Source organism: Biomphalaria glabrata, chromosome 7 (assembly GCF_947242115.1).
Source record: "Biomphalaria glabrata chromosome 7, xgBioGlab47.1, whole genome shotgun sequence".
NCBI classification, from domain to species: Eukaryota; Metazoa; Mollusca; class Gastropoda; family Planorbidae; genus Biomphalaria; species Biomphalaria glabrata.
Window position 1 is genome coordinate 18,873,937 of NC_074717.1, and position 12,323 is coordinate 18,886,259.

At 38.6% G+C, this 12,323-nt stretch overlaps 1 protein-coding gene across 2 annotated transcripts in view; it reads right to left on the minus strand.

Moving 5' to 3' along the window:
* The window catches only part of LOC106052955 (protein-glutamine gamma-glutamyltransferase K-like), an 83,488-nt gene extending 80,935 nt beyond the window's left edge, over nt 1-2,553 (minus strand). For both annotated transcript variants that reach the window (XM_056035141.1, XM_056035140.1), the window contains exon 1: nt 2,334-2,553. The gene's annotated coding sequence lies outside the window, so the exon portion shown is untranslated. The remainder of the gene's footprint in view (nt 1-2,333) is intronic.
* Between the last annotated feature and the right edge of the window lie 9,770 nt (nt 2,554-12,323).

Sequence of the window (12,323 nt, forward strand, 5' to 3'; positions counted from 1 at the left end):
AGCCTATCTTTCGTAAGGCTAACTTTCTAACACAAGAAACAAGGAACTACAGATTTATTGGCCGTCCGCTTGGAGGTGTGTCTTGCTGTCTTATCTAACTCTATAATCAACAACAAACACGCCAGGAGAAGAGAACTCCGAAGCAACATAATGCGTAGATAAGAGTGAACTCCCCATTACCTAGTTCTAGGGATATAAAATAACAGAAGGAATAACATTAGTTTGTTTTCTCTCTTTGGTCGTATTACCGGGTTTTGTCAGTGGTTCTCAACTGGTAACGAACACTTACACCTTGATTTGACATTTGGAGTCCCACAGTAGAGCCTATGATGTATTGCGCAAGTGTCACGTGACTTTTATAGAAAACTGTAAAAAAAAACCCAAGTAGCATAGGCTGCTCTGGACCAAGTGATGGTTTAGTTTATTAAAATCTTTAACAGAATCAAAGCAAAAAATCACTAAATTCCCATCTCCCGGGGGGGGGGGATTTCATTTCGGCCTCCCTGGCTACGCCCATGGTTTCAATGTTTACATGTCAAATTGAAAAGATCTAACAACTTTTTTTTTGAATGTACTTTAAAGACTGTTAACCCTGTGTTTCTTCTGTATTTTTAAGTAGGCTTATGCTCACTGACCATGGTGCGTAGCCATAGGGGGTTTTGAGTTTAAACCCCCCTTCAGCGGGGTTTGAAGCTAAAACAAATACCTCTTCAATATAAAAAAAAAAAAGCAAACTGCACAGTCAAAAATCTATGAACGTAGCCAAGCCAAGGGGGTTTTGAGTTTAAACCCCTCCTTCAGATGGCTTTTTTTTTTAAGCTTAAAACCCTCCATATGGTTTTGAGTTTAAATACCCCCATACAGTAGAATATGCATTTTGTTGGCTTTCAATACCGGAAATAGTGCTTGGCGGTGGGCCTACGCCCCGCGCTGGGGGAGCTCGACCCCCTTGCTGGCAATGGCGGGGAGTCTACAAGAATCTATTCTAATGTACAATAAACGTCTTCCGAAAGAATGAAGGGTCAGAAAGTAATAAAGATTAATTATGCACACACACACACGCACGCATTCACGCATACGCACAAACACACACACACACACTCACACATATTTTTTTGCCGGGGGGGGGGAATCCCCCCAACCCCCCTCCCCCCGGAAAAAAATCCTGGCTACGCCCATGGTTGGAACATTAGCTTTGAATTCGATGTCTAGTTATTTGTATAGTTATTTGGTGTGTTGCTACGTTTATGTCCATAGCTCTATATTGTGTATATTGAACTTACAACAACAACAAAAAAAAAAGATGCTCATAAATATGTGCTATAATTTATGTTTTTTTTTTCCAGGACTTTTAAAACTTTTAAATACTCAGAAAAACACAAAGATAAAGGCACATATGCTAGGACAAATTTGTACAAATACTCCATCTTCCCTAGTGCTATTAGAGCATCAGAATGGAATGGGCTGCCTGAGCTAGCCAGGAAAACCAGTGACTTGGCAGAATTTATGTCATTGGTTTATATGCATGACTAAATGCATGACGCGTAGGAAGTAAGCATCTCATCTTCTTTTTTTGAAGATAAGTTTGCTTGAAATATACAAAAACTAAAACACGAAAAACCAAAGTGTAGGGACGTCTGAGAGTCCACTGTTAACAAAGCTACAATTTTAAGGGAAGTAAATAGTTAGAATCTTCCTTTTCTCTTCAGTAGATGTAGAATTAGTTTAGGAGAGTTCTTTTTTCTTAGTTTTCTAACACTCTATGAATCATAATAGATCATTTTTATGATGTTCAAATGTAGGTCATCTCAGATTTATGTTTCAAATGTAAAATTTGAGATTCATACGACACAGGAATTGAAATATTGCCTACATTTGATACATGTGCACGTAGAAATCTATGGTGTCCTACATTCGCGAAGAGAATGGTCTCAGTGAACTAAGATGAAATACTACGATCAGTTGTAATATTACACTTAGACTTGACCACAAGATAGAGAGAGAGAGACAGAGAGAGACAGATACAGAGAGAGACAGAGGGAGAGACAGAGAGAGAGGCAGAGACAGAGAGAGACAGTGAGACAGAGAGAGATATACAGAGACAGAGACAGAGGGAGATTCACAGATAAAGAGACAGAGAGAGAGAGATAGAGATAGAGAGAGACAAAGAGAGAAAAGAAAGAAGTAATATCGCAATCAAGCCAATTTAGGAAACCATTTTCTTGATATCAGAACAATATCTAATCTATTGTAGTCTAAAGCTTTATCTATGTAACAATATTAAATCTATTGTAGTCTAAAGCTTCATCTATGTAACACTGAATTCCATTTACCTTTTAGTCAATAATGTATCACAGAATTCTTGGTTCTGGAAAACACAACTATTGAAGAGAAATTAAGTATTCCATGAGAACTGTCCAAAGTGATCTCCCTTTCTCCAGAGTTACCCAGCACATGTTTTTTGAACAGAAAAACTGTTGAAAAAGAAAAGAAAGTAATAGTAGCCAATCACATAACTGGAAAAAAAAAGGTGGGGTGGGTAACCTCTGAAAATAAAAAGGTGTGTGTGGGGGGTGAGTTAAGAAAGTGTCAGGTAAAAGTTTTAGGCAGCCTAATGCTTCACTTCTCCTGCCCCCTATCCTCAGGTCCACCTGGAGGCAGGGAGAGATCGCTAGTCTGGAATGTCTCTACATGAGTGGCTGGAGGTCATGGGGAGAGAGTGCAGTCCAGAGGTCACATACTGCTGAAATAAACAGTATTTACTTCTAGAGGCGCATGCTGCAGTCAAGAATCCAAACAATGAGCGCTATTGATTGAACAATTTGTGACATGTGTAGTCCAAGATAGAATGTCAATCTTAGAATGTTGTTAAATGTTATTTGTACATACTATTGTATGTGTCTCATCATTTAGTATGTTGAAGTATTTTCAAAAGTTACATTTGATGACCCAAAGTCAAATGTGGGCCGGGAATAATTGCGTGGGCAAAGAACAAACGAATTCCTGTTTATGTGATACACCCAGTTCTTTCTCTAAGTAGATAGTATTTAAACAAAACAAATTGAACATACACTAATAACACACAGTAAAACTTAATTTCAATAATACATTCACAACCGTCGACTTACATGATACTTGAAACTTATTCACTGATCTCGATTATTGTCTTCCCATGTTTTTAAACTGTCGCTAGAGTTATTTTTCCCAACAGACAATTAAAGAACCAGCATATTTATTTGAAAGTTCCCCCTCTATCTCGCTTGGCTATTTTTAGTACTATTGAAAAATAACTTTTGTTTAATTGTTTGTACACTTAATATACAATTTGCCTTGAGACTTATGAAGTACTTTTTAAACAAGTTTGTATATGTTAACATTGTTTCCTAGGCCATTCATTATGTATTGAAATCGTTACGTGTGGCTAGTAGTTAACTCTTTAAAACTGAATGTCACAAAAACTAAAGAACTCCCAATAGATTTCAGAAGGAAAACACAAATGATACATGAACTGCAGATAAACAGATACAACAAGCGAACTCATACAAATATCTGGGTATCGTAGTTGGCAACAAATTTTCGTGGGAAGACCACATTGAAACTCTGGCAAGAAAATTGTGCAGCGGCTATTTTTCCTATTCAGACTCAGCAGTTTTAAACTACATAAGAAAATCTTAGAAAAGTTTTACTGTACGACAATGCAAAATGTACTTAAATATGAAATAGCCTGTTGGCAAGGCAACGTTTCATCTCAACTGTTGCGCCGCTAAGATACAAACATTATTGAAAGAGCATCAAAAACCACACGCACAACACTACCATATTTAAATGAACTTTTAGAACCAAAAATGTCTCAGAAAAATTGGACAAGTCATGGAAGACAACAGGCACCTGCTACATCTTAGCTACGTCAAGTCTTCGCGAAGTGGGCGACTTCCTTTAATGAAGACTAGAATCAACGGTACAAAAACTCGTTCGTTCCGTACTCGGTCAGACTGTACCAACGTTACTCGTTGTCTAGGAAATATTAAATGGATCAAGACGCCTGTGTGTAATCACTCAATAAACTTTTGTGTTTGTGTTTGTTCTATTTATGTATTTGTTTTTTTTTTTTTTTTTTTTTTGAGAAAAGAGTCGTTGTCATCTCAACATATTTCCATAAGGATCAATAAAGTAGTCACAGTTTTAGTCTTAGATATACATAGCATACAATTTTTTAACACTGTTACTGACTATGTCAGTAATAATGTCAATGTAATAACATATTTGTAAATCTTTTATTAATCCATATGTCTGTCGGTCCAAACATATATTGTCTCTCGGTTTTATATAATAATAATAATAATAATAATAATAATAATAATAATAATAATTATAATTATAATAATACAGCAATACAGGACAGAGTAATTTGGACAAAAAATTACGAGAAACATATAATAAAACTCAATATTATTGTTGACAAATGCCGAAAATGTGGAAATGTGGGTGATTCAATTGAACACATAATGGCAGGATGTTCAGCCCTGTGGGAATCTGCCTACATAGGTCGCCATAATCAAGTTGCAAAGCTAATACACCAGCACTTGGCTTTGACACACAATTTGATCGGTAAGGATACTCCTCCTTATTACAAATACTCACCACAAGAGGTTCTCGCGTCTACGGATCATCTACTGTACTGGAATAGGCCTACTTTGACTGACAAAACGGTAGATTTTAATCCCCCTGATTTGCTGCTCATCGCCGTACCACTATCTCATAATTTAAAAAAAAAAAACTGATGTGGAAAACCAACTAAAATATGGGAACCTAGGCTTGGAAATTAAGCGTTTATGGAAATTATCTAAAACAACAATATACTCCATTGTTATATCAACCGAGGGGATAATAACAACTGACCTCACAGATAGCTTCAAGGCCCTTGGCATTCCAAGGAACATTCTCGTTGCCTGTCAGAGGCCAGTACCTGCCACATAACCTTCGATGAAGTCCAGTAGGGAATCGGCGCCGGAGGCGCCATTATCCCGTTGATGGTTAGAAAGGCTTTTATCCAACCACCAGGCCTGGACATGGGGTTCTTCACCCCTGTCCTGTCTGAGGGCACCCAACGGTAGGCGGCCATATTGGTTGACTGACTGGTAAAACCGGGCCGTGCCGTGTACACAGCGCGCCGTAACCGGTCCTGGCCCACTCGCTATAAGTGGCCGGGAACAGCGCTAACTGCGGGGAGCTTGTCTCATATTCCTATACTGTAACCGCCACTATTCCGTGTGAGGGCCGCCACTCCAGCCACGGGTCTCTGATGACGGCCCCCTTTGTGGAACGGCGTGGCGGACTTTTTGGACTGGGTTGCAGGTTACTTGTTCCATCCCCACCCCGAGTGAGATAAAAAAAACAAAAGCTCACCCAGGGAGACCTGCTAGAAGGCCTGGTTCGCTACTCGTACTTAGCCTGTCCAGATCCACCTCTGGATGTTTCCACCGGAGGGCCACGCTGAGGCGACGGGTAGCTGGAAATCCTCCGGCTGCCACATAACCAGAAAATTCCTCGGTGGAAACTGATAAAGGGACTACGATGAATTTTGTTTCCCTTTAATGAAACTCGACCCTGGCTTCGCCAGAGAATGAATACTCGTTCTTTTCTAACATAATATTAATAATAATAATAATAATAATAATAATATTGGCAATGTCTTCGATTCCGACGATTAATGCTGAGTGTTTCATGGCCATGCAAACCCAGCTGAGACCTTCTAATTGTTTCACATCTGATGCAGACAAAGCAATTGTCAGCTGTGAGTCTATTTAAGTTGTCTATATAATCTATATATTTATCTGTTTTGATTTCAATGATCAATGTGGAATCATTTATTGTCTTTCTCTCTGTCCTTGAAGATCTAAAATATAGAACCTAGATCTAGATGTTTTATGGTATTTTGTTCTGGAAACACACATGACTTGCCCACATATAAAACCTAGATCTAGATGTTTTATGGTATCTTCTTCTGGAAACACACGTGACTAGCACACATATAGAACCTAGAGCTAGATGTTTTATGGTATTTTGTTCTGGGAACACACATGACTTGCCCACATATAAAACCTAGATCTAGATGTTTTATGGTATCTTCTTCTGGAAACACACGTGACTAGCACACATATAGAACCTAGAGCTAGATGTTTTATGGTATTTTGTTCTGGAAACACACATGACTTGCCCACATATAAAACCTAGATCTAGATGTTTTATGGTATCTTCTTCTGGAAACACACGTGACTAGCACACATATAGAACCTAGAGCTAGATGTTTTATGGTATTTTGTTCTGGGAACACACATGACTTGCCCACACACTAGAAATAAAAACACTTCAGTCTACGTTTTAAAGTTGTGTTTGAACTAAATCATTCAAGAATCTATTAAGGAATCCATTAGTGATTAAATTAAACTTTCAAGTAGAAAAAGGTCCACAAAGAAATGTTAAATCGCGAGAGAATCTCAGATCTGAATACAGCGCGCTGAGGTAATACATTGTTGACATATTACGTCACACCTCAAAACACAAAAGTGTCAAAGAGTGGATCTTATCGTCTGCAAGCTTGTCTTACAATGTAACGGAGGCTTAGAGACAACAGAGCTCATTAAAACATTTCTCTTAATTTCTTAGATACAGAGAAAGACACAGAGAGAGAGAGACGGAGAGAGACAGAAAGAAAGAGAGACAGAAACAGTGATACAGAGACAGAGAGAGAGACAGACAGAGAGAGAGACAGAGAAAGAGAGAGACAGCAAGAGGGACAGACTGACAGAAAAGGAATGAGACAGAGATAGACAGAGACAGAGAGAGAGGAAGAGAGAGACACAGAGGAAGACAAACAGAGACAGACAGAGAGAGACAGAAAGAAAGAGACATAGACAAATACAGAGAAACAGGAAGACCTAAAGAGAGAGAAAAAAAGGAAGAAAGACACAGACAGAGAGGCAGAGAGAAGGAGAAACAGAGGGACAAAGAGAGAAAGACAGAAAGGAAGAAAGACAGAGACAAAGAGACATTAAGAGAAACAGAGAGACACAGAAAAAGACATAAAGAGTGAGAGAGAGAGAGATAGAGAGAGACAGAAAAGGAGAGACAGAAAAGGAGAGACAGAAAAGGAGAGACAGGAAAGGAGAAACGAAAGAAAAAAATTATAGAAAAGTCAGACAGGAAAGGAGAGACAGGAAAGGAGAGACAGAAAAGGAGAGACAGGAAAGGAGAGACAGGAAAGGAGAGACAGGAAAGGAGAAACGAAAGAAAAAAATTATACAAAAGTCAGACAGGAAAGGAGAGACAGAAAAGGAGAGACAGGAAAGGAGAGACAGGAAAGGAGACAGAAAAGGAGAGACAGGAAAAGAGACAGAAAAGGAGAGACAGAAAAGGAGAGACAGGAAAGGAGAGACAAAAGGAGAGACAGGAAAGGAGAGACAGGAAAGGAGAGACAGGAAAAGAGACAAAAGGAGTGACAGGAAAGGAGAGACAGGAAAAGAGACAAAAGGAGTGACAGGAAAGGAGAGACAGGAAAGGAGAGACAGGAAAGGAGAGACAAAAGGAGAGACAGGAAAGGAGAGACAGGAAAGGAGAGACAGAAAAGGAAAAACAGGAAAGGAGAGACAGGAAAGGAGAGAAATAAAAGGAGAGACAGAAAAGGAGATTTAAAGAAAAGAGAAAAATATAAAGAGCATTTCGAGCTATTGTTTTATCTTATCTACCGATGATCCACTGGAAAGTGTTCTATTATGGCGCTGCACTGTGGCGACATGCAATTTGTGCTTTCATTATTCATTATTATTTCTTTACTGGATGTATATTGAAAGTTTTTTTGTAATCAGTTTTGCAGAGGAAGACTTCTGTTTTCAAGGTGGGCTCCACAATGAGTATTTACAATAAACGTTTTACTAGATCTAGACTTGTTCAACTTTGGTTATTTGGTTAGAAATAAAAGAAGAAAAATGGCGAGCCAAGAAGGCGGCCGTTCTAGTACTAGATCTATTCATTATATTAAAGATCAACTCCTCGGACTTCGTTCAAAGAGGAAGCCTCTTCCACCGTGTTATGCACATATAAATTGTTTCTACCCTTCCTCTATTAGTACAAAGAAAAGAGGGAAAAAAGGAGGACTAGGGCAAAGACTGAGAAGAAGAGGTTTTCGCCCACCACTTCCTACGATTATTCTAGCTAACGTCCGCTCAATAAGAAATAAAGTGGATGAGATATGTGCCCATATACGCTACGACCACGTATTTAGGGAAAGTTGTCTATTAGCTTTTACTGAGACATGGTTAGAGGAGGATGACAACGACAACCTGATTGCTATTGATGGTTTCTCTTGCGTGAGATCTGACAGAACGGCTGAGTCTAAGAAGAAGAAAGGTGGGGGGCTTTGTGTGTACATCAACCTCAAATATTGTACCAACTACACGGTTAAAAAAAGAATGAGCTGTCCGGATCTAGAACTACTGGCGCTCTCATTGAGACCTTTTTATTTGCCACGAGACTTTGGTGTTATTTACATAGTCCTGGTTTATGTTCCGCCTACAGCCAAGACGGAGGTTGCAGCTGGAATCATCGCTGACGTAGTGCATGAGTTTCAGACAAGGTCACCGGACGCACCAGTAGTTATACTGGGTGATTTTAATAAATGCACCTTGAAGGTTGACCTACCCACCTTCTATCAACACATCTCATGTCCGACAAGAGAGAACAGAACTCTGGACTTATGTTACTGTAACATCAAAGGAGCATTCACATCTCGTGAAAAGCCACCACTAGGATCATCGGACCACAAAACAATACAACTGCTGCCTACTTACCGCACGAAACTTAAAGAAGGAAAAATCATTCAAAGAAACGTACAAGAATGGACTCAAGACAACATTCTCAAACTACAGGGATGTCTAGACTGCACTGACTGGAACTTGTTTAAGGAGACCACTTCAAATCTGGAAGAATGGGTCGACGCAGTGACAAATTACATCAAATTCTGCGAAAACATTTGTGTCAGCACTAAGAGCATTACCCCAACAATAAACGATGGGTCACTGCAAAAATAAAACGGGAAATAATCAAAAAGAAAAGAGCATTTACAAGTGGCGATGGACAGACAAGGAAAATTGCTCAACGAAATCTCAACGTCGTTCTTGAGGAAGGGAGGAGAAACTACCGCACCAAGCTGGAAGACTCAATTAATACAAGTGACATGAGACAGGCTTGGGGCATCATGAACAAAATGGCAGGAGCACAAGTCAAAATTAAAAATAATCTTGCTACAAGAGACGAAAAAACATTGGCCAACGAGTTAAATGATTTCTATTGTCGCTTCGACACGAAAGATTTTAATTATCTAAGACTCAAAGCCCTTGAGGATGTCAATGTTAACAACTGTTTAGGATTAGCAATTACTAAAGAGCAAGTTTGTAACATTTTACCATCACAAAAGAGATACAAGACACCGATAGCAAAGACAAACAGACACAAACACTCTTTTGTTCCCCTGGCAATCAAATCATTAAATAAGAACAATCTGGTATAAACTTTGTCACATGTAAATTATGAGTGAGTCTGGTGTGAATGTACACTTTGGTTTCTTATAGTTATAATGTTTTTTGTTTGGTGTAATGCACAAATTGTAAGACAAATTTCCTTACGGATAATAAAGATTATTATTATTATTATTATTATTAAAGTTATAAATAAAGATCTTTTCATTAAGAGTTCATTTCTAGACAAAACAAAACAACATTAATTTTATCTGAATATATCTGTGAAACTCAAATATATATATATGGTATTGCTTTATCATTTATTATAAGCGAAACAATTTTTAGTTCTACGAAACGAGACAGACAATGGAATACAGAGAGAAAGAGACACAAGGAAATCAAAGACAGTTCATAGAAAGGGACAGAGAGAGAGGCAAAGAGAGAGAGAGAGAGAGAGCGACAAGAGAAAGATAAAAAAAAGGGGAAGAGAGATAATGAGAGTAAAAAGAGATAAAGAGACAATAAGACAGAGATATGTAGGCAGAGAAAGAGACAATAAGACAGAGACATGTAGGCAGAGAAAGAGACAATGAGACAGAGACATGTAGGCAGAGAAATAGACATTGAGACAGAGACATGTAAGCAGAGAAAGAGACAATGAGACAGAGACATGTAGGCAGAGAAAGCGACAATGAGACAGAGACATGTAGGCAGAGAAAGAGACAATAAGACAGAGACATGTAGGCAGAGAAAGAGACAATGAGACAGAAACATGTAGGCAGAGAAAGAGACAATCAGACAGAGAAATGTAGGCAGAGAAAGAGACAATGAGACAGAGATATGTAGGCAGAGAAAGAGACAATGAGACAGAGACATGTAGGCAGTTAAAGAGACAATGAGACAGAGACATGTAGGCAGAGAAAGAGACAATCAGACAGAGAAATGTAGGCAGAGAAAGAGACAATGAGACAGAGACATGTAGGCAAAGAAAGAGACAAAAAGACAGAGACATGTAGACAGAGAAAGAGACAAAAAGACAGAGACATGTAGGCAGAGAAAGAGACAATGAGACAGAGACATGTAGGCAGAGAAAGAGAAAATGAGACAGAGACATGTAGGCAGAGAAAGAGACAATGAGACAGAGATATGTAGGCAGAGAAAGAAACAATAAGACAAAGAGATGTAGGCAGAGAAAGAGACAATGAGACAGAGATATTTAGACAGAGAAAGAGACAATAAGGCAGAGACATGTAGGCAGAGAAAGAGAAAATGAGTCAGAGACATGTAGGCAGTGAAAGAGAAAATGAGTCATAGACATGTATGCAGAGAAAGATACAATGAGACAGAGATATGTAGGCAGAGAAAGAGACAATGAGACAGAGACATGTAGGCAGAGAAAGAGACAATGAGAAAGAGATATGTAGGCAAAGAAAGAGACAATGAGACAGAGACATGTAGGCAGAGAAAGAGACAATGAGATAGAGACATGTAGGCAGAGAAATAGACAATGAGACAGAGACATGTAGGCAGAGAAAGAGACAATGAGACAGAGACATAAAGGCAGAGAAAGAGACAATGAGACAGAGACATGTAGGCAGAGAAAGATACAATGAGACAGAGACATGTAGGCAAAGAAAGAGACAATGAGATAGAGAAATGTAGGCAGAGAAATAGACAATGAGACAGAGATATGTAGGCAGAGAAAGAGACAATAAGACAGAGACATGTAGGCAGAGAAAGAGACAATGAGACAGAGACATGTAGGCAGAGAAAGAGACAATGAGACAGAGATATGTAGGCAGAGAAAGAGACAATGAGACAGAGACATGTATTCAGAGAAAGAGACAATGAGACAGAGACATGTAAGCAGAGAAAGAGACAATGAGACAGAGATATGTAGGCAGAGAAAGAGACAATGAGACAGAGACATGTAGGCAGAGAAAGAGGGAGAGGAAAAGCAGAGAGAAGATACAATGGAGAGAATAAATTTGAGAGAATAAAAGAGAAATAGTGAGAGAGAGAATATGATAAAGAGAATAACAATTGCAAGCCACATAGAGCAAGATAGCAAGACACAAAGAGAACGAGAGGGAGAGAATACATGGTATCCTGTCTTAAATAGAGGTCTCTGGGAATATATTTTTACAGTTTAAAAAATTCAATTCAGATTGAAATCTGCATAATGTAACGAAGTAGCTTCACACACGCGCAGACACACACACACACAGTGACATCACCACATACACACACACACAGACAGAGACAAACACACAGTGACAGCCCAAATACAAATAACAGTATTTTTTTTATGTACGCAGTACACGCTTCCCGCCATTTTATTCAAATAGATTACAAAAATTTCAATTAATTCCCTTTCTCGTCTGCTGTTCAGAATCAACCAATTAAAAGTAAAGGTGAGGGAGTACTGGAATGTCAAGATGTCATTTCATATCTGAACAGACGACAAAGTATTGAAAGCTTAGCTGTGTCCATTGGGGCTTAAAGATATCTTAATAAAACACTGTCAGATTGATTACATAAATAGGGGAAATAACTGACTACGTCCAGATGGAAATGTTGAACTTTTCTTCTGAATGGACTCACATTGTATGACATTCAAGAAAGACAAAAACATGGAGGGAGTACAATTTTTTATTCGGTTAAAAGCTTCCATATATGGATCATGTTACTCTAATCAATAACATCATTAGATAATTTAATTAGGAAAAAGACGAATCCTAAAAAGAAACACGTGACATGAAGCTTTCTGTAACACTAAGTCACAAGTTCGTATGTGTGAGAGTAAAT